General features: G+C 38.8%; 1 protein-coding gene across 6 annotated transcripts in view; it reads left to right on the forward strand.

The window, feature by feature from the left end:
- Positions 1-26,496, forward strand: part of NELL1 (neural EGFL like 1) — a 936,371-nt gene that overhangs the window by 305,962 nt on the left and 603,913 nt on the right. The window lies entirely within an intron of this gene.

Genomic DNA, 26,496 nt, shown 5'->3' on the forward strand with positions numbered 1-26,496 from the left:
CACACGGAGTAGCTAAGGGGTAGATATTTATTAGACACAGAGACTAGTGTGAATGCACTTCTATAGAAACAAGACCCTGCAAATTCTTAATTAAGAGATTGTGTAGGAGAAATGGGCTAGTTTGCTTAATTACACTTCTAATTATCCCATATTTAGGTAACTTTTATCTCACATTTTTTGCATTTAAATATTTTGCATTTTATAAAATGTGTGAATATCATGATCTACATAGCCCAGTTTATTCTCAAGTGTGGGCTTCAGTCTCCTAAAGCTCTGCTTTGGACAGCAAAGCACTGCTTTCGTTCATTCATGTGGCTATAGCAGAACACCTGAGGCTGGGTAATTTATGAAGAATGGAGATTTATTTTCTCATAGTGCTGGAGGCTAAGAAGTCCAAAGTCAAGATGTCAGCATCTACAGAGGGCCTTTTGATTCATCATTACAGGTAGGAGGCAGAAGAGCAAGAAGTGGGCAAGAGGGGGCCAGAACTGGCCTTTTAATATGAGGGCAGAGCCATCATGGCCTCATCACCTCTTAAAGGTTCCATTTCTTAATATTATTACAATGGTGACTAAATTTCAGCATGACTTTTGGAGGGATCAAAAACCTCTTCTGATTAGTCATTGTCAGCAAAACCTTAATCCTTAGCTCCTGTTCCCATTTATGTCTAGGGCTTCAGAATGCTTGAGAAAAGAATAACTTGGGGTATCTTTTTTTTTTTTTCCTGTTTCTCATTAGCCTGCCTCACTAATGGAGAGCTCTTCCAGTACCCAGGTACCTGTCAATTCCCACCTCCCCTTTCCAAGGCACAGAGATTCCTAGCTTTTGCTTTGTTCAGGACAACCCACACGTCACCTTCCGCCCAGCAGCAGATGCAGATGAGCCTTATTTCTGGGCTTGGCTTTTCTCTGCCTCTACTTCTTTATTTCCTAGGCTACTTAGCAAAAGCACCTCTTCCTGCTCTCCCACCCATTTGGAACTTTAACCACCACCTCCCAGCCCCCTGCCACCAACCCCACATGATTTTCTTCTTGAAATTAGAACACAAAGAAAAATAAAGTTCAAATTCAAATCCTGGTTATTGCACTCAGGTTAAAAGAAGGAGTAAATTCCTCACTCTGACCTTAGGAATGAGCCCCAGTCACACCAACTGGGGCAATGGTCAGGATGGAAGTTAAAATAGCACTGTTTTGTTTTATTATAATTATTTTTACCATGCTTCATGCTTCAAATATTCATTTGCAAGATATGTGTAGAATTTTTAGTTATTACTTTGGGACAAGAATGTTGTAGGCATTGATTAGGTTTTCAGTCTATTTCATAGTAGTCCAGTTAATTCATCATGTAGTTGAACTATGGTACTACAAAGATCTCCTGAGTTCCAGGGTCTTGAAACAGAGAACCAGGTGCTTTTCTCCCAATTTCAGGTAATGGTATATCCACCCAGTTGCTCAGGTCATAAGACATAGACATCATCCTTGATTCCACTCTTTCTTTATCCCCAACATTTGTTACATCAGGAAGTTTTGTTAGCTTTACCTCCAAATTGAATCACAAATTCACTCATGTCTTGCTATCTTCACCATTACCACCCTAGTTCAAGCTTCTTTATCTTTTTGCTAGCGATCCCAGTAGCATCCACTCTTGCCCACCATAGTACATCTTGAAACATCTTTAAAGTGAGCCTTTTAAAAGTGTAAGCAGATTATGCTACTCTCCCGTTGAAATGTGTCTCGTAGGGCCAGGCGCGGTGGCTCACGCCTGTAATCCCAGCATTTTGGGAGGCCAAGGCGGGTGGATCACAAGGTCAAGAGATCGAGACCATTCTGGTCAACATGGTGAAACCCCGTCTCTACTAAAAATACGAAAAATTAGCTGGGCATGGTGGTGCGTGCCTGTAATCCCAGCTACTCAGGAGGCTGAGGCAGGAGAATTGCCTGAACCCAGGAGGTGGAGGTTGCAGTGAGCTGAGATGGCGCCATTGCACTCCAGCCTGGGTAATAAGAGCGAAACTCCCTCTCAAAAAAAAAAAAAAAAAAAAGTGTCTAGTAGCTCCCATGCCTCTTAGAATAATATAATACTCAAACTTGGTCCTGTGTCAGGCCTTATGTGAACTGGGACGTGTCTACTTCTGCAGATTCATCCTGTTTTGCTCTCTTCAGTGTTCACTTTTCTCCCATCACACTGGAATTCTTTGTGTCCCTCCAATACTGCAGTAGTTGTTTCCTCATCCTGGGAGGCCCATCACTCAGATCTTTGCAAATCTGCTTTCTAGGCATTGTTTAATATGTAGCTTAAATGTCACATGTTTAGAAAGATCTCTCATAACCATGCTGGCTAAATTAGCTCTGCTGCTATCCTCAGTTACTCTCTATACCATTTGAATTTGATTTAATTTATTTTCTTTATAGCACTTATTTTCTAAAATTATATTGTTTTCTTACTTGTGTTTTTATGTTTAAAGATTTACCATCTGACTTAACCCCTTTGGAATATAAACTGCATGAGGGCAGCAATTTTATTTTATTCTCTATCTCTAGCACCTAAAATAGTGCATGGTAATTATAGACACACAAACATATTTGCTTAAAGAAAGGAAGGAAGGAAGAAAGTGCTTTTCTGTCTCTGACATTATTTTATTCTTACTAGCATTGCTCAAGGGCTGCTTTTTAAAGTACAGAGTCTGTAGGTCAGGGACTGCTTCTGCTCATTTTTGCTAATACTCAGTTCATGTAATGCTGAAACGCTGCCTGTTCCTTATAAATATCACTGCCATTATTTGCTACAGAATGCCTTTCCTTCACTACACGACAAGAGGATAGCTGTCCCTTAATTTTGATTAAAAAAATAGTGATTTTTAAAAAAATTGTTTTTATCAACTGCCTATAGAAAATAGATTTTCTATAGATTTTCAAAAGGATGTTCCTGGTTAACATGTGGTTCGCCTCAAAACTGTGATTCAGAGACCGGGGCTTCTTTCCTCCTGTGGTTCTAGCATGTGCAGTATGTGCCTCCAGCATCACCATGGAAGGAGAAAAGAATGGAAGGTTACCAGTCGGAGGTTTTTTGGGCCAGGGTTGATCACATTTCACTGGCCAGTACTCAGAGGCTGGCTATACCTCACTGCAAGAGAGATTGGTCAATGTCATCTAGCTGTGTGCCCAGGAGGGAGGAAAAATACCTGTTTTGGTAAGTGGCTTTCAGATATTGTCAGCTTTTCCAGTTATTAAATGAAAAAGAAAAAACTCCTCATTAATTATAAGTTTTTAACTTTTTCTTTATTTCCTTTTTCTCATAAATGAGCTCTGGCTTCAGTTGATTGTGTTGAAGCTTGCTCACTTGGAAACCAGATAGGATTTCACTACTTAACCATCCCCCTTTCACTTTCTTGTTGCATTATCTCCAGGCTTCCCTGCGGCCCCCACTGTATTACTTCATTTGGATTTGTTCTATTCTCAATATTCCTTATGTCCCAAAGTGACCCATCTCCTTTCTTTCCAAGCAAAAGTCACAGTTTCCCACTTGGTACAGTTCTGAGTTTTATTCTAGAAAGAAAACAATTCATGGAACAAGCTTACACATATTTGTAAATGATTGTCTGTCTGTCTATCTGTCCATCTGTCCATCCGTCCATCCATCCATCCATCCACTGAACATAGAGATATATCTACCAACATGTATATTGAGCCATAGTTTGCCTGGAGCCATTATGGGCTTTATAATATTGGGCTGGGTGTGGTGGCTTATGACTGTAATTGCAGCACTTTGGGAGGCCAAGGTGGGTGGATCACCTGAGGTCGGGAGTTCAAGACCAGCCTGACCAACATGAAGAAACCCTGTCTCTACTAAAAAATATAAAATTAGCTGGGCATGGTGGCATATGCCTGTAATCCCAGCTATTTGAGAGGCTGAGGCAGGAGAATCACTTGAACGCAGGAGACAGAGGTTGTGGTGAGCTGAGATCATGCCATTGCACTCCAATCTGGGCAAAAGAGTGAAACTATCTCAAAAAAATATAAAAGTAGGGCTTCTTGTTGTACAGCTCTATGGGGCATCATTTATGTAGTAGTCTAGGTGAGCAGAAGCTGCTGGAATTATGCAGTGTAAAGTCTGCAAGGTTGTACACTGCAGCCTTACTAAAGGCAGAAAGGAAAGGGTCAGGCCCAGAGTCCTGTCTCATTCTTTAAGTGAAAATTAAGTGGCCATCTACTGTGGCTGGGTCTTGTATTGGCTTCCAGGAATCCAAAGATGATTAAGCCATAGATTGTATTCTCAAGAGGATTATGGTTTAAAAGGAAGGAAAGACCCTTGTGTCAGATGAGAAAATTACAGCAGGATTTGTTCCATCCTAGAATTTAAATAGTGTTATAGGAGTGCAATGGTGAGAGCAATGCATTCTGCCGATAAGAGTCTGCACAGGCTGCCCGGAGGAAGTGACATTCAAACTGAGTCCTTAAGAATGAGATGTTCTGTAAGAGGAAGTATTCAGGAAGGCCAGTAAGGTGATCAGCAAATACAAAAGCTCAAAGTGGGAAGTTCGACATGGCTGGACCATGAGGATTTTGGTAGGAGATAAGAATATAGTTGATAGTTGGATAGTAAAAAGCATTGCGAATGTGCTAAGAAGGTTCGATTTTTTTTTTTGTAGGCCAGTATATATATATACATAGGATGCCAATATCACAGTGGGTGCAAAACTGGATCCACTGGGTTATGGAAACAAATTAGAACATTTATTTATGCTTATTTTAATCTCATCCTATTAATGAAATGGTTGTTGTCTTTATGAGTTTTCAGACATGGCTATGGTGGGTAAGAAGGAGATAAAGCATCATTGAGATCACCAGGATGAATTTGCATGGCCTTTCTTGGTGTCTGTCCCCAAACTCTTAGTCTTGCTGCATCTGATTCTCGATCATGATAATTCAGATACCTGGCATTTTTCCAGGGTATCTATCTTACTCTACTTGGGGCTGGATGGTGCCTAGAGGCCAAGGCTGTGTGTACGGCCTTACATTATTTTTTAGTGATATGCCTTCACCTTAAAAATCACACTGAAACATTTTTTGGCTCACTTAATAATATTTTAGGACTTTAGCATATCTCCTTGAAAGACATTATGTATAAATTATGTTATTTATAGTACTTAGCATTTTTATGTAGCAAAAAGAAGGAAGAGAAGAAAAAGAAACAGAAGGGAAAAACATCCCTGCTTTTCAGGGACAAGTCCAAGTTTTAGAGCTTTAAATGGAAATAGAAATGTAGTCGCTTTAAACATTTTTGGTTATTTAAAAATAATACCTTTCAAGTATCTCCAAGAAACCTAATATCCAGACACAAATAAGAAGAATTGAACTCACTCAGTTTTTATTACACTCTTGTTATTGCAGCTCGTATGTTAGTACCTGCTGTGACTCAGCTTCCTGGTGAAGCTTGCCTGGGTAAACAATTAGAGAAGAATAATACAGGTCTAGTGGAAAGTTTAGACATTGACTTGGGGTGCCTGGCCTAGAAATTCTGGCTATATCATTGTTTTGTGAAGTTAAGCAGGAAACTTAATCTCTCTTCATTTTCTCTTTGTAAAATGAGTGTGCGAATACTTATCTCAGTTGTCCTTTTAAAGAATTGCCATAAAGAAAATGTGGCACATATGCACCATGGACTACTATGCACCATACAAAAGAATGAGAATATGTTCTCTGCAGGGACATGGATGAAGCTGGAAGATATCATTCTCAGCAAACTAACACAAGAACAGAAAATAAAACACCACGTGATCTCACTCATAAGTGGGAGTTGAACAATGAGAACACATGGACACAGGGAGGGGAATAACACACACTGGGGACTGTTGGGGGTGGGGGCAAGGGAAGGAAGAACATTAGGACAAATACCTAATGTATGTGAAGTTTAACACCTAGGTGATGGGTTCATAGGTGCAGCAAACCACTGTGGCACATGTATACCTATGTAACAAACCTGCATGTCCTTCACATATATTCTGGAACTTAAAGTAAAATAAAAAGTAAAAATAAAATAAAGAATTGCTACAAGAACTAAGGGGAATGGAGAGATCTAAGACAGAATCCAGCACACAGTAGGATCATATTGTGTTAGTTAAATTTGAATATAATAAATGCTCAATAAGATATAAGTAAGTCCTAGAATTTATGGTTCAGAATGTATGTCAATGTGTAGTGAGGAAGGGAAGGGCTAATTCTTGGAGGTAGCAGTAAAGGCACCATGCAAGAGCCAGGGAGGGTGCAGTTTGAAAGATCAGGACTACAGTGACTATGATGAATGCTGAATGTTTGATGGGGAAGTGTGAGGTGGTATAGGAAATTCACACTGAGACCATAGGATAACATTGAACAAGAAACTAGAGAGAGAGTGAGAGGAGATTGATGTAAGAATTGGTAGTAGTGTGACTGAAAACCTGCAGGTACCAAAAAGGAAAAGAACATTTAGTGTGTTTGGAGCTCAGTGTGGTGAGAGTGGTGAGCACACGGAGAAAAAGAATTGGGAGGCATTGTAGGCTTTGTGAAATTTGGATTCAGTAGGCAATGAGATGGTGTTGAAGAGATTTTAAAAGAGGTGATAGGATCCAATTTGTATTTCTGAAAAATCATTCTGGCTTCAGTGGAGGATGGAAGGTAGCAGCCAATCAGGGATATCAGTTGTTAGTCTGCTGCAGCAGTCCAGACAAGATGCAATGGTGGATATGGAAAAAGTGAGCAGGAGGTGAAACCCACAAGATTGATTGATTGGGTGTGAGGACTAGATTGGCTATTGAATGAAGAGTGACTTTAGTATCAGTTCTCTGGCTATTTCATCTTTATCACATCAAACTCTAACAATAGACTTTGAGGCTTCCTCCTCTGGGTTCTATAGAACTTCATTTAAACCTTATTAGAGTGCCTATCAAACAGAATCTTTATTACTTTTTAACATATTTTTTTAGGTTAAGAGCTATTCAAAGGCCAGAGCTGTTTCTGATTCATCTTTGTATCCCAAGTCTAGCACCTGGAATATGCTAGTTACTTTCTGAATGAACTGATGAATAGATGAAGGTAGGAGGGGCCGATTCCATGGATAAACTTTAGTGCTCTATGGAGTTTTTTCCACTAAGACATTTGACATCTCAGAGATAAATCTTGTTAATTTCTTTCCAATCTCAAAGTGGAAAAAGCCACCTTGAAATATGTTCCAGTTACAGCTTGCACATCTTTATAAGAAACTTTCGTTCCTCCTTTTAGGATTGAAGGGATTTACACAAAGCCCAGTGCTAGCTAACAGTTTCTAAGGAGCTGCTACAGATATTCAGGGACTTTTCCCCATTAATTCCTAGATCTTTATCACTTTTCCTGCTGCTGCTGAATGCTGAATTTTGTCTTTTGGTGCTGACACCTGGCTCCTCAAAACTCTAATGGGAACTTTCTGAACCCAGCTAAAAAAACTAGGTTTGTCAGATAGATTATGGTTCACATGTTGATGGTTCCAGCATTGTGTGAAGTCATGTGTTGCATTTGATTGAAAAAGGAATAAGTTTACTTGTTTAAGCTTGGGAGAAAGGAATGGAAATGAGCATTATCTTTACAAGTGCCAGAATGTAAGCCTTATGAAGACTGGGATTGCTGCCTGTTACGCTGATTGTTTTATTCCTAGCACCACGGACAGTTCCTGGAACAGAGCAGGTGCTCAGTTAAGTGTCCATTGAGAAAAGGAACAGTTGGTGGTTTGATGTGGGACACTCCCAGGAGTTTAATAAGCTTTTCTGGGTGAAAAAGAAAATTAACATTTTGTCAGGCATTGTACTAACCAGGTCTTAATACTTGCCATCTTGCTCAATCCTGTCTCTAATTGGTCAATAAATAAACCAAGGCTCACCACACAGTATATGGCAGTCAGAATTTAATCTTAGGCCCGCTGACATAAAAAATAATTCATGGCCCTATAGAATGATCCAGAGGAAAAACAACTTCAATTGATTCCTGCTGACTCCCTCCCCCACTTTTTTTTTGGCCAAGATAACATTTTGTTGGTTGTCCGTTTTCTCCAGTTCTAGACTTTGGCAATTTTTTTTTTCCACAGAAGTAATATTTCCTCTGAATTTGTCTTTCTGATACACCAACTCAGCATTTTTTGATAGGGAGGGTAAACAGCATCCTTTCACAACTGCGGACAAGCTATGATGAATAGCAATTCTCAGGATCCTCAAAAATCTTTAGTTAGCTCTCCCTTCTGGGCTGCTCTTCTGGGAATCTATAGAAGACTGGGTGATTTCTCTTACACCAAAGGCTTCAGCATCTCTATTGGCCTGGGGTATAGGCAGTCAAAGGGAATCTGCTTAAAGTTTGAAATGCTTAAATTTTAAAAGGATAAGTGGTTTTAATACTTACTATATACCTGATATCTCAATCTACTTCCAGTAAGTGGATTCTTTTTTTCTAAATCCACTTTGACAAATTGCAACTCATTTTTAGTGAATGAGATATTCACTGTTGTTCATTAACATTATTTCTATAGATGATAAAAATCAGGCGTTTTTCTTTTTCTTTCCAGACGGAGTCTTGCTCTGTTACCCATGCTGGAATGCAGCGGCATGGTCTCAGCTCACTGCAACCTCCACTTCCCAGGTTCAAGCAATTTTCCTGCCTCAGCCTCCCAAGTAGCTAGGATTCCAGGCACCCTGCTAATATTTGTATTTTTAGTAGAGACAGGGTTTCACCATGTTGGCCAGGCTGGTCTCAAACTCCTGACCTCAAGTGATCCACATTCCTCAGCCTCCCAAAGTGCTGGGATTACAGGCCTGAACTGTCACATCTGGCTGGGGCTTCCTGTTTGTGTTCTTAAACATATCTAAATGTATATCATCCATTCTTCTTCCCCAATCCAGTGGTAACAGCTTGCCCCTCACTGAGAATACAATTGAAATCCACTGCTTATTGTATGATTAGTTCTGGTACAGCTTCAAAATGGATATTTCTTACTCTTTGTGGATATAGATATATGTTCAATATATTATATATACATACATATGCAATACTTGTGTATATATATGTACATATATGTGTATATATACATGTAATGTTCAGATTGGATTTTTTACTTTGACTTTTGAATGTAATTTGTAATAAATTTTAGTAGAGACAATGAGTACCTATGACATATAATAATTGGCCAAAACACAACCAGAATTTAACTGGCTACTCAGTGACAAGCAGACCATTTGATATCTATATCCCAACCTAGTTTTGGGCTTTTGGTTCTCCACTGTCTCTAAGTATTGAATGCCTCTTGCTGAAAATTCAGAGGGGGAACTTAAATGTTTCAGTTGTGTTTACTTAAATTTCTTAAAGGTGATTCAGTTTTTCCTGAGAGGGAAAATGTTTCCTTGTTCAAATATGTTTAGAACATTTTACATACGAGATATCAAACTTGCATATCATGGTTTTCAGAAGCTCACTGGAAACTGTGTTTAACTTACTTGTACATGGAATCATCGTAATCCGCACATGAAACTTATTTCCATTCCATAAAACTAGAATTCTGTGAAACGTATTTTCAAAAATAGTCCTTAGTGGTGTTTACTACATAATTATAAGCTTTATAGTAATATTTATAAATTATAAGCTTTATAGTAATATTTATGAATCTAGAGATTCCTAAAAACCTCTGTATATTTATATTACAAATGCCAGGAGTTTTTTAATGGTAACTATACTTAGTTATAAAAGTTTAAGTTTTCTTTAATGCAAACTCCTACAAAAACCTGTTGTTTCTCTTCCATAATTTATGCAACCTATATACAAATTTGTTTAATTTTTGAATCATAATTAAGAGAATGGTGCATCATTTTGCTTTCCCTCTTTGGGTAAAGTTCGGGTATGATGTTCCTGAATATATGGCCGTTAAACATGTGTGCAGCTAGAATCAACATAACAATAACAAATATTTCTATAAGGCATTTTAATTTATAAAGTGCTTTAATATATATTGTTTCCTGAACATTCTATCAACTCTTTTAATAGAAATTTTTTTTTCTTAGAGTATTTTATAGATGAGGAAACTAAGCCCCAGAGAGGTAAAGTGACATGCTCAAGATTCAGAGCCAGGTCTTAAACTCAGCCAAATTAAATCCTAATCCAGTTATAGGACTCTTCATGCTGTCTTTTTTTAAAACATACTCAAATTATTAAATAAATACTTAAGTGAACAAGGCGCTCTTATTAGCATGGAGAGCAGGCTCCAATGTGTCAGAGATTTTTGTGTGCTTCATTCACTGTTGACTTTCTAATATTCAGCCTAGCCTGGCACATAGCAGCTGCTTGGTAAATAATTGTTGAGTACATAAAGGAATAAATAAATCCTAGTTATTGTTGATGCTAATATTTATTAGTGCATTTTGTATATTTATATTCTAAGTACCTGACATGGTTTTTCATATTATACTCCAATAAAATATTGTTATTCTCATTTTACATGTGAGGAAACTGAGGCTAAGAAAAGTTGAGAGACTTGCCTGAGGTTGCCCAATGAGTTAAGTAGTAGAGTTAGAGCTTTGATTCTGCAATCCTAGTTATCATCTTTGTAAGAGGGAATTGAAACTCACCCTGAGGTCACCTAGCGAGTTAAGTAGTGGAGTTAGAGCTCTGAATCTACAATCCTAGTTCTCTTCTTTGTAAGAGAGAATTCAGGCTCATACGTACTCATACTTCTATCATTTTATACTGAATCCAGCTATTTCTGTAGAAAATCATCTCATTTCTCTTGTTCTGATTCAGTTGTGGTTGATAAAAGATAATGGTGGTATTGCTGTTGTTGACAGCGAATATTTCCTCAGCATGTACTCTATGATAGTAACCGTGCAGCTAGGTATTACTATTATCCACATAAACCACAGCTCTAAGAGGATTAATGATTTACCCAAGTTTATGCTGTTAATGGCATGCCTTCAATCCTAATCCAAGATTGTGTTTGTCTTCATGAAAAAAACAAAACAACAAAACACAATGAAGACCAAATATCGAAGTCTAAATGGGTATTTTGCCTATTTATATTTACTCTTTTTGTGGGTCCTGAGGGAACACAATTTGTGTACCTTAGATAAAAGACAGTTTGGGCAACTTTTATTTTACAATTTTAGGTCAGCGTAGATTCAGATTTGTTTCCTCAATCCCTTTGCAAATTTCTCCCCTATGGAGAACTTCAGGATAGAATTTAGCAGAGTACTTGACCCAGCCCTGTACTTAGCAACCTTTGGATTCTCATCCCCTTCCTTCTCCCTTCAAGATTCAGGAGTGCTCTGCCTTAGCCTCTTTTCCTTCTTTTCAGGTTACCTGCAATATCAGCTTCTCTGATGTAACTGGCTGCTCTAGTTCCCCTCTTTTTCTAATCTTCCAATTCCTTCCTTTTCTAATTATTATCAACATTACTGATGCTTAGTGCTTAATGTGATGGGGCATGCTGTTTGCAATGGCCACAGGTAGTTACACTTGAAAATGAATGGATGGGATTCTGCAGGCCCCCCAGCATATTTACTGGAGAAAGACAAAGGATTTAAATTAAAGGATTAATTGGAAAACTCTTAGGTGCACTTAATTTTTGGTTGACTGAACTAAATTCTTCTCTTGAAAGGTCAAAGAGTTTTACCATAATTTTAAGCTGCTGTGAAAAAGAAACTGTAAATCTTTCCATTTATTTGCTTTATAAATCTCCCTTCAGTTCATTTAGTAAGGAGCTGAACATAATAAATCTGTGGCTTTCTTTTAGAAATGAAAGAACAAACCATGTTTGGTTACCATGTTACCATAAAAGGAAACCTGAACTGATAAAACCTTGAAAACTATAAATTAAACTCTTCCTGAATGGAAGATGTGTCAATGTGTTTGTATTTGTGTGTGTGTGTGTGTGTGTTTTGTGTTAGAATAAATCATGCTACTGGGCCTACCCATGCTATCTTCCATGTAAATAGCATGTTTTGTGATGTTCCCAAAGGAATGAAATTATCTTTGCTCTGAAATAGCACCTGCTTTAAATCAGGCACCGTAAAGTTGGAAATAGTGGAAAACATGTTCAAACTGTTTAATGACATGCTCAGAGAATGGCTTATTCTGGCCAATTGGAATTTTTGATGATCTGAGGAGAAAATCTTGGAACTCTTTAATTCCCCCTTTGTTGTTGAAATCTTTAAATTCTTGAATCTTCTTTTTGGCCTTAGAGTGACAGGCCATGTTCATTGTTGCATTTCTGCTTGGAGACTGAGAATACTTTTGGGACCACCAGGCTAACCGTAGGCATTGCTTCTGAGCCTCTGCATTTACAATATTAGATGTGCATGGCCAGGTTGAGGCTTCTTGCCTGTAGTTGTGTGTGCTCCAGGGCACAGTTTTGGAGGTTATTTCTGTGCCCCATTTATCATTTTGGCTTTTCTCCCTGAAGTGTCACAAAACAAAGGAAGAATGGGATCTTCTTAAGGTCAGAGATGAAATCTTATTCACTGTTGCATCTCCAGCATTTGGTATTATATATGGTACATTGGTCAGAATGCATTTTTCTAAATATTCAATGACTCAAAGTAGACATATTTGAATCACTAAAGTTTTTTACCATTCTGAAAAGTTAATTTTTCTTCCTTTTCCTTTTTTCTCTGAGTTTATTGAGCATCTCTTGTTCTCAGCTGCTGTGCTAGGTACTAGGACTACAAAGAGGACGTAGTTTAACGTTTCCTGAATCCCTCTTACACAGCACATGTTGTGTTGGGTGCATTTACATATATCATTTTATTTAGTGGTCACAGTGCACTATGCAGTAGATTTTACAATCTTTATTTTTAAAGATGAGGATATAAATTCCAGAATAATTAGGATAAGATCGGAATTTAGATTGGCCCATTATACCTATTCTTTTGTCCCTGTGGTTCTTGAATGTGGACTGATAAATTCTGCAAAGATTTGCTTCCCTAAGACCTTTCCCAGATCCAGAGTCAGAGTTGAATCTTTAGAGACCCAAGCAACTGAAAGGTTTCTGGTGTATCTCTCCCATAGATAATTCAATATTTTTGAAAATAAAATGTAGAAAGAAGCCTAAAGAAGTCCTATATAGTTCTGAATTTTTTAAGATAATAACTTAAAAATATTGTATATCTATCTCTAAAATTCTCTGTCTCCCCTCTTTCTCTCTCTTTGCTTTCCTAATGCCCTACCCCGTAGTCTGACCATTGGGTAACCCAGTGAGTCCAAGACCCTGGGATTCCGATGTGCAGCTATTAAGCAGTTCATCAAATATTTTTGATTCTACCCCCTTCTAGGTAGTAATATGTTTGCCATGGGACTTGTAGTTCTGGCCAAGGAGTCATGAACAGAAGCAATGTGTATTTCTTACAAGCCAGAGCACTGAATTAGTGAAGGAGACCTCCAAAATTCCTTCCAACCAGCAATCTGAGAAAAGGACTGTTTTGTCAGCCTTGGTTCCTGATGCTTTCAGTAATCTTAGCTCACTTGCTGACCTGAAATAGTCATGTTAACAGGAGCTAAATTGACTTTTGTTGTTTGAAGCTACTGAAATATTGGGATTGTTTGTTATCATTGCTAAACTGTGATAGCTGTATGTGGAATTCATCATACTAGGCATTTAAAACTGAATTTTAAAGTATTTTGCCAGACACATAGGGAGAAAAAAGGATGCCAGAAGGAAAGGCATATGTATTTTGACACCTTTATTTATCAAATTCTTAATTTTTTTTTTTCATTTAAAAAGTGCTTTTAGAAGAGTTTGTAGAAGTTGGCTAAAGAATTTTAGTAGGAATCATAAGTCTGTTGGTGTCTCAGGACCCATCAAAAATATATGGGTATGACAGAAAACAGTTTCTAGACTGAGCAGGGCATGATATAGTGGCAAAATACAGTTGAAAAGTTGACTGTATGTAGAACATAAATTACATGTGGGACGGTGGTAGGCTATGAAGTGATGTAAAGCTCTTTAACTCTGGTTATTAACAGTGCTCACTAGGCACTCCTAATCTTCAGAGCAGAGCAGAGCCCTATTAGGGCTGTTTCCTCAATTTTGTGAATAGTTTGCAAGAATCATTAGATCCTTGACAAGTGCAGTTAAGCCTAAAACATTTGCCTTAGGCCTGTTGCTATTTGCCACCTTCTGATTTCCCTTAATCAATAAGCTAAGAAAGTGTAGATGTGTGGTAGATTCAGAGTTGTCAGCCAGAAACCCTTTCCTGGAAAAATCAATAAAATAAGGAACTCGTGTGGGTGTATAAACAGGCCAGTTGTGCTGATTAGGATTCTTTGATATGCAAATGGTGGAAAATCAAACTCAGCAGTGGCTTAAGCAGAGAAAATGTATGGCTTCAAGTAACTGAAAGTTCAGGGGTGGCCTTCAGGCAAAGCTGGATTCAGGGTTCAAACAGTGTCACCAGGGCGGTTGTGCACACGTGCTCTCGCTCTTGCTCGCTCTCTCTTTTTCTTTTTCTTTTTCTTTCGCTCTCTCTCTCTCTCTCTCTCTGGCTTTTGTTGGTTTTATTCACAGGCAGATTCATTCAACTGCTACCATCATCTTCAAGCTTGTCTTCTTAACTAAATAATCCCAATAATTCTAGCAAGCTCACAGAACTGATTAGTCTCTGGGGGTCCAAGGCTTGGCCCCAAACAACTCAAGTATCCAAGAATCTGTAACATCCTAAGTAGCCGGTCCTGAAACATGCCTGGAAAATGAGGGTGAGAATCTACCTTCACTCAAATCATGTGACTGAGAGCAGGGCGGAGATGCCTGCTCAAAGGAAACCGAGGGTGTTGCATTAGAAGTGAGGGGACAGTTTCTGGGCAGGAAAAAACAGTAGCTATTTTTTTACTCTGATGTCTTTCAATTTTGCATGGGAGGGACCTGCGAAATGATATGATTGAGAATGGTTATGTGGAGCAAACACTGAACTGAGATTTAGGACATCCAATTTAAGTCCCTATTTTCTGCTATCTGGCTATGTGATCAAAACCCCAGGGGCCTTAGTTGCCTCACCTGTTTTTTTTTGAGACGGAGTTTCGCTCTTGTTACCCAGGCTGGGTGCAATGGCGCAATCTCGGCTCACCGCAACCTCTGCCTCCTGGGTTCAGGCAATTCTCCTGCCTCAGCCTCCTGAGTAGCTGGGATTATAGGCACGCGCCACCGTGCCCAGCTAATTTTTTATATTTTTAATAGAGACGGGGTTTCTCCATGTTGACCAGAATGGTCTCGATCTCTTGACCTCGTGATCCACCCATCTCGGCCTCCCAAAGTGCTGGGATTACAGGCTTGAGCCACCGCGCCCGGCTGCCTCACCTGTTTAATAGGAGTAATGATACTCATTCTCTGTGAGATGCCACTGTGCTGGTAGTGAGATACAGGATATTATTCATATTATGTATTTAGTGCTATCCAGCCTTTTCATTTTGTAGAAGAGGAGGGTCAAGTGACTTGGCCAAGGTGATATAATCGGTAAATATAGAACCAGAAGTGAAGTCTCTCCCCTCATATTAAAGCCAGAATTTTAATAGCAGTTGTAAAAGTACCCTGAAAGATTTTAAGAATTATGCCAATGTGATTTTCAGTTTCTAAAAAGTTGTTTGTATAGGGAATTTTTGTTAATCAAATAATCTTAAAAGGGCAGAGCTTACTACTTAAAGGATTTCTATAGTTAATCATTTGGAATCTTTGTTAAGTGAAAAACCTCCAACAAATTTACCTTTGTTTTGGTAAATATTTTTCAGACACCTCTTTTACTTAGAATATGGTCAGATCTGTTTATGATGTTGTTTTGAGATCTAATTTTCATTGTTTTCAGCATAATACAGTAGAAAGAGACCAAACTTTGGGATCAGAAAGACTTGGGTTCCAATCTTGGTTTGGTTCCTGTCAAGTTTTATGAATATGGGCAAGTTATTGAGCCTCTAGGAACCTGCAGGTCTTCACTGTTTATAATTCTGTATCACTACCCTCAGTAGCTTTCTGAACTAGATTCACACTATGCTTGCACCTTCTTAAAACACATTTTATTGTGATATGCTACTCTGGAATTCGCACTACCTCTTGGCTCGTGCTCCTTTCTTCAGACATTAGATGATGGAGCTCCTTAAGGCTTGATCCCAGACGTCAGCCTCTGCTCACTCCCTATCCCTTGTACTCGACCCATCTATACCAGTGCTTTAGCTCTGATAGGTGGATTGCTAACACAGTTATATATTACACCCCCAGCTGAGACCACCTGTCTAAACTTCATGTTTTAAAGATGTGTAATCTCTGCCCTGAACATTTGCTCTTCTTCCAATGTTTCCCCTGTCTGTGAATGTCAGCACCAACCCTCCTATTACATAGTCACATATTTAGGAGACATCCTTAATCTTTTCTCTCTTTCTCTCTAAGGTCCAGTTGATTACCAGACTCACTTGTTTTTATCTGCTGAGTATCTATCTTTTCAAATCATCAACTCCACATTTTTTGATTCCCTTTAGACCCAGTTTTCTTGTCTCTCATCTCCACTGTGGCAGTGGCTTCTTAACTTCCTTCATTCTAGTTCTCTTTAATTGGTTTCTGGATGTTGCACACAGAGTGATCATTTAACAATGCAAAACTGAGCATTTTTTCTTCTTGGCCTTAGTACACAGTTTCTCATTGCTGTAAGAAACAAGATGCATCCTTATCATAGGCCACAGGAACCTTCAGGGTCTCTCTGCCTTCTGGCTCATTTTGCCCTGTGTTCCCTCTTTGTCTCCATCCACACTAGCCATCCCTCTTGCACACATCTGCTAGTCCCTGTTCCTGCAGCATTTCTCCCCTACTCCTTACTAGCTTCACTTATCATCTATCCTTTTTTCAGATTTCAGGTTAGTTACCATCTTCTCAGTTGATTTCCCTGCCCAGTTCCGATGTAATTTCCAACATACACTCTCCTACGATCATATATCTGTCCTTTTTTGTACCTTTACAATGCTAATTTTATATTTGTTTGTAGGATTTCTCAATGATTCTGGACATTTTCCCTGTAACATTGTATCCCTAGCACCTAATAAAGTGTTTGATATATGTATTATGTGAGGAACAAATATTTGAATCTCATCTATTATTTTAGTGAAAATGGAAGATCTCTGAAGCCAAACAGATCTGGGTTCATATCTTGGCTTTACTTAATTGCTACCTGACTTTGAGTCAATTACTTGAATTGTCTGGATTCTCACTTCTTTGATTTGCAAAAAGGGTTAGTAATTCTGCTTAGGTTGAACTGGAATGAGGTAATGTAGTTTACTACCTAGTACAGGCTTGCCTGATATAATTCATTCCCTTTCTTCTTTCCTCCCATCCTTCTAGTTCCCACTTAGAATTGAATAGGTTATGTTTCACAAATGTTGGAAAGCTCTTTCTTGACATTGTTTTCTAGTCTTTACAGCCATCTCCTCCTTTAGTCTGGCTGGGCATCTGCATGACTCCTGCTGGATGCTGTTCCGTTCATTAGTGATGAGTCATCACCATCCTGTGTCCTCTTGGTGGTCTGTGCAGAATCACATGGCACCTTAACGGCCAACATTTATGATGATGGGTCATTTGCAGAGAGAAGGGAGCAATTTGCTTATTTTGAAGGTACATTAACTCGCTTTGGTCACTAAGACTAGATGATTAGATTTCTTCCTAGAGTCCCCAAATAGCATTTCTGCTTGGACCTTCTTGCATTTAAACCAAGTTTCAATGAATTTTAAAAATCCACATTGGACTGACCAAGTTAGTAGTTTCCTCCCAGTGACACTGATTCCATAAAGGTTTCAGGTGGATTGGGTCAATTCTGTTTGCTGAAAAATATGTCAAATAAATTTTTGGATGTCATTCATCTGGTCAACTTACAGAATGGTTAAACTAGGTCAAGTTAAGTTACCTTTTGTTAGATACATCTTGCCTCATTTTATAGAATTTCAAGTGGTTGCTATTCTTCAAATAGTAGAAAATTCATTTCTACCATTTTACTGTATTTACAATAATATGCAGGTAGAGTAAAATAGTAGAAATGAATTTTAAACTAAAATTCCAGTAGTCATTGAAATCATAGCTAGCTAGAAAGATAAGAGAACTTCACATATGTTTTCTTAGTTTATCTGCACACACCCTAACCCATAGTAAGTACTCAATAAAAAAGATAGCTATCATTTTTATTTTTGAATAGCTTTCTATATTCAACTTTGCTAAGTGGTGAATAGAACTAGGGGGATTTTAGAAATGACATACAGTTATGGAAAATCTGTGCTGCTCTCAACTTGGGGGAATTGACAGCTGACTAAATGAATCCTACAGCTGTGTGGCAAGGGCTATGTGCAGAGATGGGTATGGTGCCATGAGAGGCCACAGGATGAGGGACTGAGGGCATATCTCAGAGAATGCGAAGCCCTTTTGAATTTCTAATTTTTCAGTTTCCTGTATTTTGGGAAGCGGGGGGAAGGAGGTAGGGTCTTTTCTTCTATCTGAAGAATAAACCCATGCTAGTTTAGATAAACTGGCCAAAAGTCCAAAAATGTTAGGGTGGAGAATTATATCTGAATTTCCTGGCCACAAGCTTTATATAATTAATGAAATTGTGCTGCACATTTTTTTTATGGAGCAGAAGAACCTTGGTTACTTGCAAGATTCTCATTGTCTATACACAAAATTTACAACATTTCCTTGGAAGAGGAGACTTTTGGATTCAGAGCTAGGCCACTGCTGTCACTGTCTTGTGAGGCTTTACTAATGGACTACACTTAATTGACCAGTTTCTATGTTCACAATGAAGAAGTTAGAATTAGAAGCCTCAAGTTGGCATGCTATGGGCTACACTTAATATGAACACTTTTTTCTCTGACTCGCAGGTGACTTTAATTTGATGCCTCTGTGGCAGAGTCTGCAGGCCTCCAGTTTGCCAAACTCCCCTCCATTCCCTTTTGTGATACACCTAGCCCTCTTCTCTATAAGCCAGGGAGCCTTCAGTAGAGCAGACCAGGCAACACTTCAAGTCTCAAAAGAGAATATGTTAGATCAGGACTTTTCAGAGTCTCAGGACCCTCCTTTCACATTTGCAGTTCTATCCCAGGTCTTGTTCTCTCCTATGACAGATCTGCCCATGTGGTGTGGAATGAAAGGCATTATTAGGAAAAGTTGCATTTTCAGCTGGCCATTATCACCTTCACCTCCAGTTTGGAGATACTTGTCTTATTAGTCTTCTCCTTGTGCACCCTTGGTAACTGAAATCTTTAGCACTTGCACAAGGCCCTAGAGGATCAGCTTTATCAGATGCTAGTGGTTCACAAACTTCCATGTCCATCAAAATCACTTTGATCCAGGTGCCTGGGCCCTACCCTTAGAATTTCTGATTCATTAGGTCTCTGGTAGGGCTTGATAATCTAGCATTTCTAACACGTTCCCAGATGATGCAGCATTCTTTCCTTATTTCTGATGTCAGGAACATGATTGGAGAATTATTGTTCTAGACATTTGGGAACCTTCTTTCTCTTACTTTCTTAACCCCATATCAATAAAGCAAATGACCATTGACATTTTTACATTTGTACATGTTTTGAACTACAAGGGTGAGAAAATATGGCACTCTTTAAGAAAATTAGAGAATGCAGTTATTACGAGGGAGCTCCCCGCGCAACAAATTTTATAATCTTCACTTACATGATATGTAAGAAAGCATTTTCTATGTAAATAAACTCCAACAATCATAATACGTGTTATTATTTAACTGGGTTGAAGAATTAAATATTTTAAAGAATTAATTCAAAAGAAAACTGTAGAATATATATAATGCAATTTTGCCTAGTACACCCCTGGTGTATAGGAGGCAATAATCAAAATGGCTTTAATAGATAAGAAGGAAACCCCATAAGGTTGAAACATTGCCTAATTCTAACGAGAAAGGCTAAAGCCATTTTAATTTGGGTAGATTTTACTCTAGACTGATTCTATTTTATTTCTTATTCTCCCTTTGAAACCCTTCTTAACTTGACCTTGGATGTACTTATTGTTACCTAATCCAAATCTATGCATCATGGGCTCTGGAGAGATATGGCTCAGGTTAAAATCCCTCCTCTACAAGTTACTAGCTCTGGATGTTGGGCAACTTTGTTAGGCTGTCCTCATGCTGCTGTAAAGAAATACCTGAGACTGGGTTATTTATAAAGGAAAGAGATTTTAATTGACTCACAGTTTTGCAGGGTTTGGGAGGCTTCAGAAAACTTACAATCATGGTAGAAGGGGAAGGAAACATGTCCTTTACATGGTGGCAGTGAGGAGAAGTGCAGCATGACCTGGTGGGAAAACCCCTTATAAAACCATTATATTTTGTGAGAACTCACTATTATGAGAACAGCATGGAGGTGACCACTCCCATGATCCAATTACCTCCCACCAAGTACCTCCCAGAATACCTGGAAATTATGGGAACTACAATTCAAGATGAGATTTGGTTGGGGACACAGCCAAACCATATCAGCAATTCAAATTCTTTATACCTCTTTTTTCTTTTCTATCAGTGTAATGGGGATAACAATAGTACTTACATCATACCATTGCTCTGAGAACAAATTAATTAATATATGTAAAGAGATTGGAACAATACTTAACACATTTTAATATTATAATGAAATTCTTCTTGGAAATAACTTGTTGGTTCTGAAAACCATGATATGTGGTTCCTAGTTAATAAAAAAGAAAACGAAGATACAACATTGGGATTTGCCTGTGTTTACAATGACTAAACCATTTCTTTGCTTAGCTTTCTGAGTCATGCTGCCCTTAGAACTTTTTTTTTTTTTTTTTTTTAGATGGAGTTTCGCTCTTGTTACCCAGGCTGGAGTGCAATGGTGCGATCTCGGCTCACCGCAACCTTCGCCTCCTGGGTTCAGGCAATTCTCCTGCCTCAGCCTCCTGAGTAGCTGGGATTACAGGCACACGCTGCCATGCCCAGCTAATTTTTTGTATTTTTAGTAGAGACAGGGTTTCATCTCTTGACCTCGTGATACACCCGCCTCGGCCTCCCAAAGTGCTGGGATTACAGGCTTGAGCCACCGCGCCCGGCCACAACTTCTACTCAGAACATAAATATGTTGGGGTATCTTTAATATGCTATTGGGCAGTTGCAATTCATGTTGTTTAAAGAAATATTGTTTCCTTAATTTAATAAATTCCCCTTTGCTTTTTCTGCTATTTTATCACAGTGATGGACTGCACTTCATATATTAAGAGCTCCTCTTCTGGGTAGAAGTTCATTATCTGAATCAGAATTGAATGACATATCATGGTGAATAATAACTGTGAATTTAATCCTCCAAGTCCTATTATCATCTGCTTGTAGATAATAATTGTATAATTTTCTGCTCCTAATGTTTGAAAACATTTTCTTCTTACTAGGTTTTCAGGACACTTTAGAGAAGTTTGTTATTTTATTTTCTCAAAGACAGCTTTAGAGTTGGACATGCATGAGTTCTTCACTTGAGTCCTTCACTAGCTATTTGATGCTAATTCTGGCAAGGTGCTTAACCTCTCTTGAAGTCAGTTTTCCCATCTGTAACAATAGTGTCCCTTGGTGGTATTGGTGAAAGGCAGCAAGGTTAATCCACTTGCCTACATTCATATAGCCGACAAGTGGCAGAGCTGGGTATAAATCCAAATCTTCATGATGTAGAATCCTCTCTTTGTTGTTTTCCTTGATTTCTGAAGAGGAAGAGTTTGTGATCTCTGGTCCTCAGCCCCTGTGGAACAAATGAGGCCTGGGGTTCTCTGAATAGGAGCTTCCATCCCAGCAGTTTGTTTACAGTGGGTAAGGCAGATGGGCTCCCTTCCTGGGTATTAGCATTTTCCCAATTCTGGACTGGACAATCAGGCCTGTCTACTTACTCAGAAAGGTTATCAGTACAAAAAGGGTGATCAATACATAAAAGGCCTGGGTATTGAAACTGCTTTGACTTGGCTAGTTCCTTCTCCAATGTTCTTGTTACTCTTTCATTCCATTACCTTATCTTCTTGACTTTGATTTTCTTTTTTAGGTCTTGAACTCATTTAGTACTTGACAGCAGAATTTGGCATAACTGATCAATTGAACAGTCTGAAATTAGCTGAGGTTAAAGCATGAAGCAGTTTTATTTTTCTTCAATCACTGCCCTCAGCTATTCTCTTAACAACATCCTAGGCAGAGTCCATGGCTTTCTAGTGACTTCTGTTTACAAAAATTCCAGTCTAGTTTGAGACTTCAATTTCATACCCAATTTAAAGCTCTTATTTTTCCTCTTTTTAGCACTATCCAGGCTTTGTCCTGAGGGCTTGCAGTGGGGAGGGAGTAGAGTCAGAGTCTGGTTTTTCAGTTTTGCCTTGCCTTGGGCCTGCAAATGTGGCCCCTTTCATGGGTCAGGAAGGTCTGTGGCAGGTCCTGTAGGACCATCCCTTTGCACATGTTCCTAACAGGGAGATTGATTCTGGCCTGGCCTTGTATCTATTCACTCCTTCTTTTTAGCTCCTTTTCTTAGTAGCATGCTTCTGTAGCCTCTTACTGCTGAAGTCTCCTCACCCAACTGGTAACTTTTTTGGATGTAGCTCTAGCAAAGTGGCTCAAGGCTGATTACCTTTCACAGTGTCCACTTGACCATAGAAAACATGCATTTTTGACCTGACAGCACCAGTACATGCCAGTATCAAGAGAATATTCTTCTGTTCTTTTTCTACTCTGCCATTTTTCTCTGATGTTCGTCTCCCCATGCTCAGACACAGTTAATAGGTTCATTGCATAAATAGATACCCAGTTGAGGATTGGCATCTCAGGCTCTCCTTCTTGCTGGCACCTCCAATCTTTTAGAACCATTTTTTAGTGGCCAGAGTATTGCTTGTGAGCTAGTATCTCATACCGCATTATCCTTTGTCCCTGAGCTGTATTTTTGCTTCTATGGGTAGGCGAGAGGATGGAGTTGTAGTGATTTAGATAGCAAAACTTGGAGATGGTGTCTGGCACCTAATTGTTTTAACTTTCTGTAGGATTTGAGTACTTGACTTCATTTCATCCTCAGCTTTGATACTAATTCTGACTCTGGGGAGAAGTCCTTTTCAACATCCAGTCATTCTGGCTTCTCTGGCTCTTGACCCCAGGTGCTTCCTTAGCCATGCTCTGTGAGTATCTTCTGGTGGTTTCTACTCCTGGATTCCACAGGTCACTATTCTCCTGACCCAGTCCTGATCTTGAAAACCAGCTCTGGTGTTTGCCCACCAGATCCAGCTTTTTCAGATGGCCTCTGGTTCCTAGGACAAGGGATTATCCTAAGGAAGTATTCAGAGAGACCCTGAGGGGACACCATGGTCTGATGAGAGCCTAGAGCTGTGTGCCATCAAAGGGGAGCAAAGCCTTGCCTACTAAGGGAACACATGCCCTGCAATGAATTTCCCTGTCTCATTATTCCTGCTTCTGACACCAACATTTCTGGCAACTAAGGTTTTTGTTGTAATGCGCTGTCTTTGTTCGAGCAGATCTGGGACTGGGCAGAGTTGTACAAGTCCACCGCTTAACTGCCACTGAGATTTCTAAGGTGGATTTTCAAAAAGGGAAGACAACATAAATTAACCCTTATTGAGTGCCTTCTAAAATTCATAATGTACTCTCATTTAATTTTTGTACCAACTATGTGCGATAGGTGACCTTATTCCCATTTTAAGGAAGAGTAAATGGAGGCCCTGACATAGGCACGTCACATACTCAATCCAGCTAGATCTTGGGCTAGAATTAAAATCCAGATTGGTCTGACTTATCTTTCCCTTGTGTAATAATAAAACAACAGCAGAGAAGGTATGCCTGGCCAGGCCAGCATATTGGCATGTGCCTAGGATTGGTCATTTGATTGCATGAACTGGCACATGCCTCTGTCAGCGTCTCCTGGCACTGATGCAGCCTGCCTCGAGGCGTGTCTGCTTTTGAACTGGAACCTGCTCTGGGAATACTTCCTAGTCCACACTGACTTTCCATTCTCCAGGCTTATCATTATGCACGTTACTTGCAGCAGCAGAGGAAGTTAATTTGGCAGAAGGAAATTAAACTCATCTCTTATTCTCCATTCTCCCAGAAGTGTTGTACTTGAGGTGAATCACATTCCCAAGGTGACAGGTATTGTACAGAAAGGGCATAACAACCCCACTCCTTCTTCAGTTGTTTCAAAGCTTGTGTAGAATGCAAAAAAAGAAGTTGAAAATATTTTAATTTAAATCAATAACATTTTTATGAAGAAAAGATATTTACATGCCAGGTTATTAATTCAGAGATACAGGCTGCTGCATATGTGAGTAAGAACAGTTTCTGGGGCAGCTCTGTAAACAGGGCTCCCAAGATGGGGAGTCCAGGCCAGGAGATTGTTTCCATTTAAATGTGATCTCAATTACTGAATGCATACCTAACAAATAGGACTGGGTTTCTGGATTTCTTGCTTAATCCATGCTTTTAATTCCTGCCAGTCCTTCAGATTGAATTCTTTACATATTTTATTGCTGTCCAGGACAGTGGATCCTAAGATTTGCAGTATGCCAGAGGATTGAATGTTTTTGGGTGTTTTTTGTTGTTGTTGGTTCTGTTTTCAATTTTAGCTTTTGGAAATTTAGCCTGTAGGAACCTTTGGAAATTATTTCAAACCTCCCCATTTTTAGGAAAGAAGATCCAGAGAAGTTAAGAATGTGGGTTCTAGTTCTGTTCATAGTTTTTTGTCACTTGTAAGTCTGTAGCCTTGGGAGAGTCTTTTCTCTCTCTGGCCTTGAATGGGTCTAGGTCAGGTGAAGAGTAATTTGTACTGCCTAGAGCATAAACTTGATTTCTAACCAATGTCTAGTACCATTGCCATTGGATTGGAATGACTGCTACTTCCCTAGGCAAAAATGGCATTTTTGACTACCTCCTAGAAGCTTTGTGTTCGGAGGATTCTGGCAATCATTGCCGTGTCATACTTTCCTCTTTTAATGAAGTAAGTTACCATCTGTCTAGAATGCCATCCTTACTTTGCATGCCTGGCAAACTCTGACATGATATTTATGACTCAATTTAGAAGCTATTTCCATGAAGTTTTCCTTGACTCCCCCAGATAGACTTACTTTCTCTACCAAGTTTCATTTTATGTCTTCTACTCATCATAATTCCACCTAACATAATCATGATGTCATGATTGCTTAGTGACACATCATTCACCACAGTGGGTTCCTTGAGGTCAGGGGCTACTATAACTAGTTTATCATTGGTGCTCAATACTTATTTGTTGACTGGCTACATGCATATACAGAAACTCTGGGCTGTGGCTAATTTGATGGTAAGGCTTTTGTTGGAAGCATCCCATCACTTCTTAATTAGACACGATGGCCATGGACTGATTTGGGCTAGTGTCCATTAGCTTGGTCAGTAAACAGAGTCTTAATGAATATACTTAAATGTACATTCATCCTTCAGTATCAGTGGGGGATTGGTTTCAGGACCCCCACAGGGACACCAAAATTCATGGGTGTTCAAGTTTTTGACATAAAATGGATAGTATTTGCATATAACTTATACACATCCTCCTGTGTATTTTAAGTCATCTCTAGATTACTGATAATACCTAATACAATGTAAGTACTATGTAAGTAGTTGTTATACTATGTTGTTTTGGGAATAATGATAAAAAATGTCTGTACATATTAAGTACAGACACAAACATCCATTTGTTTCCCAATATTTTTGACCTGCAGTTGGTTGAATCCATGGATGAGGAACCCATGAATACAGAGAGCTGACTGCATTGTCTTATTGCCAAAAAAATCAGTATAAACCAGACATCACCATTTTATGCATCGTCAAGAGTATTTGACAACAAATGTGATTCTAATATTCCTTTATATCTTCAAAGATAGAAATGCAAAGATAAAGTGTGGTAATCATGTAATCCCTGTCTAGCTTACAAAATAATGTTCTGGCTAATTAAGACAGCTTTTAAGAAATCTAATTTAGTTTTGATTATTGTGTAGCATATACAGGTTTGGGGCCTTATATTAGCTTTTAAGCCATTATTAGTTAGGATTTGAATGGAGGATATGAAGGCACATACACCCATTTCTTCCACATACAGCACACTATCAAAAAACAATCATAATACAAACTCAGCATGCCAATTTTGAAAATAAGCACTGAGTATTGTCATGAAAAAACATGAAGATTCTCTGAGCCAGTCAAAGCTGCAGTAAAAGAAATTTGATGAAACTTGTGTTCGACACAATAGTTAGAAATATCTGTGGTGCATCAGTGCTTCTGTTGGCTCACAAGAGCATGCCTGTTTTTATAATCTGATGTATTGTTTACTGTGATTGAAAGAGCAGAAATTCAGTCAGCTGAAAGCTATACTTTGACATCCACAATTAAAAACAAGAAAGAACAATAAATGCATTACTAATGAATGAAAAAATTTTTTACTTTGGGAGACCGAGGCGGGTGGATCACAAGGTCAA

Source organism: Callithrix jacchus, chromosome 10 (assembly GCF_049354715.1).
Source record: "Callithrix jacchus isolate 240 chromosome 10, calJac240_pri, whole genome shotgun sequence".
Classification (NCBI taxonomy): Eukaryota; Metazoa; Chordata; class Mammalia; order Primates; family Cebidae; genus Callithrix; species Callithrix jacchus.